The 2,956-nt window shown below is 35.4% G+C and overlaps 1 pseudogene; it reads left to right on the forward strand.

Annotated features, from left to right (window-relative positions):
- Positions 1 to 832: 832 nt before the first annotated feature.
- Positions 833 to 1,754, forward strand: LOC143548430 (putative calcium-binding protein CML46 pseudogene; annotated as a pseudogene).
- The last annotated feature ends 1,202 nt before the right edge of the window (positions 1,755 to 2,956 follow it).

A 2,956-nucleotide genomic window follows, 5' to 3' on the forward strand; every position in this document is an offset into this window, starting at 1 on the left:
GGCAAATATCATAAAAAACAAACACATTTTCTGTTTCCTCGTTAAAGCCTCGCGACATTTTTTTACACGTTAAAATCCCTTAACATGGTAAATTGAACAACAATTTGACATAACTTATAAAAATCAATGTTGTCTTGATTTAAAATAGTCTAATCCAATTAAATTCACTTCTATATTGATATAAAGACCCATAAAATCACATTCCTTAACAAAGTACGTGGACTCAATCGGTTAATTTTTAACTTTGAGAGACTTAGTGTGGTTCCGCTCACAAACCATACGAACGCAAATTGTAATTAATTTTATTTTTTTAGAACAGCTAAATGTTACGTTTTATAGGGATTAAACCATTAACCTCTTACTTTACAGACAGCACCAAAGTGGTAATGACTGTAAATTGTAACTAATGCTATTATATTATATTTTTTTTTTGAGAATTTTCAAGGAAAAGGGACATTTAACAGAATAAAGAAATACTCAACTTGGTGCTACGTTACTGTCAAGTTATTTATTCAATGTAGACTAAACAAAGTAGGGAAGAGAACGGAAACTTCATAGCAAGAGCACAAAGCAGACTAGCGACTCTTTTTTCTTTGTCCCTTTCCAATATTCAATCAGCAACCAAACCAACAAGTCAAGCAAGAGAAAGTTTGGAATGCATGTAATAAATATTTAACTTTTTAGTATTTATATCCTTACTGTTTTTTTTATCTTTTCTTATTATGTAACGATAAAATAAGTAAATTAAATATATAATATGTTTGTAACTATTAATTTTGATTGTGCATATCATTATAATACAACATATCAAGGGATAAAGTAAGGCGGACAATCGTGCCAATAATCTCACCTAAATCCTCAGGAAACTAGCAAGAAATTTCCTTCGAAATTTCTACGTCAAAACATCATTCATTTCCAACCACATTCCTAACACTACCTTCTCCACTCCAGCATATTCTTCCAATCTCAGTTGATAGTGACCTAAACACACACACACACAAAATGTTTATAAAAGCCACAATATCCACTCTTGTATTCTTCAAACTCACTACCTTCTCTTCACTATTCATTAAATATATAGCCTACCATTAACCAATAACCATGACCTTCATGATACCTGAATTCATCCAATACTTCTTTTCCCAAATAACACTCAGCATGATCCTCTTGTACCCCCAATTAGGGGTTTTCTTGGATGGTTCCAACATTCAAGTTGAAAAGAAGAACCAAAAACCCAAATTGTCAAAAAGATCACCTTCATTTAAATATAGAAACATACAAGAACATGAAGTGAAGATGGTGATGGGCAGTTTGGGGATTTTTTGCAATTCCAAAGGTGACAATTTCCCAAGAAGTTTAAGTTGTGACGATCTTTTTAACATTTTTGAACAACAGCCGAGACTGGACGAAGTGAAGGAAGCCTTTGATGTGTTTGATGAGAACAAAGATGGGTATATTGATGCAAGGGAGTTGCAGAGAGTTCTTTCTGCTTTGGGGATGATAGATAGAATAGACATGGATGACTGCAACAAAATGATTAGAGTGTTTGATGCTAACAATGATGGTAGAATAGATTTTGATGAGTTTGTGAAGTTTATGGAAGGCACATTCTGTTGAATTAAATTTCGGACAAGTTAAACCATATACTATGCCAAAATGGCAAAAACTGCAATGATCGGATCTGGATTATTTTTTTTTTCTTTTATATAACTTTGGTCACTAAATTCAAATAAGATTAGTGATACAATTGTATATGTAAATTAATGTTGATTTTTCTCATTAAAAAGTCCCAACTTTTATTTTTTTCCTCAACATATTTTAGTTTTATACAACCACCTTAGAATTACAATTTTTTTAACCAAAAGAACTATCACTAGAGAACTCTCACTTGCCAAAACGCTACAAACCAATGTGATAAGTAAGTCATGTTGGATTTTATATACTGGTTCGGTAAAGTCAATGCGGCTGACAGAGTTTTGACCCGTTAGAGTTACATCATGGGTAACGAGCTTGAAACCCGCTTAAGTTAGTTAACCGGGTATGACATAAACTAATGAGATAGTAAGGAACGGGCTTTTGGAAACAAGAGACGGGCTTGGTGGGTCATATTAGCTTAACTAGTTTATTTATAAACTAGTTAACCTAACCTATCATTAATCCTAACCATAGCCACCACAACTTATTATCTCTTCCAAGCTTACACACCACCATCACCGCCGGCTCCCTACCTGCCGCCGCTACTGACCCATGTGCGCCGCCGCCGATGGTCATTATAACATCGACCACCGCCGCCGCTGCTGTTCCTTCACCGGCTGCCGCCACTACTCCGCTGCCGCTGCTGTCCGTGAACACCACAGCACCGCCGCCTGCTGCCGCGGTTCCTGTTCACCCGCCACAGCCGCCGCCATGTTCCGTCGCCACTACTGGGACTCATTTGTCACTTAGCGTTGCTCGCTAACTCTCAGTGTCTCAACCAGCTATTTATTAACCGAGATAAACTTAAATATAATTGGTTTATTATAATAATTACATTTGATGAGTTGTTTATATTACTGTGCTCGTATGGTTTTGTAACTGGATCCTGTCAGGTTTAGTTTCTGTGCTGATTACTCGTTTTATTCCGCTGTGTATATATTGATTAATGGATTAATTAATTATTCGACATATTATTGAACCAGGTTGAATAATAAAATTTGACTGATCAGTACTGAAACCCAACAGTGGTATCAGAGCCTTGGTTACAACGTACGAGTCGGTACTAGTCTTTTAACCGGAATTAGAGTACAAACTTTAACTGGTTTTAAAGTTTCTGGTCTAATTAATTTTAGGACAAGTTTATATTTTGGTCAAAATTTTATTTGTTTTATTTGACCAAAAACTTGCCTGAATTTTGGTTGTTTGTTATGCAATATGTAAATCTGGCCCGACTGTGTTTGTGGTTGTTTGTGATGTTTTG

The sequence above is a fragment of the Bidens hawaiensis genome, unplaced genomic scaffold (assembly GCF_021521415.1).
Source record: "Bidens hawaiensis isolate Kalapana, Puna unplaced genomic scaffold, B.hawaiensis_p1.1 tig00015123_1, whole genome shotgun sequence".
Classification (NCBI taxonomy): Eukaryota; Viridiplantae; Streptophyta; class Magnoliopsida; order Asterales; family Asteraceae; genus Bidens; species Bidens hawaiensis.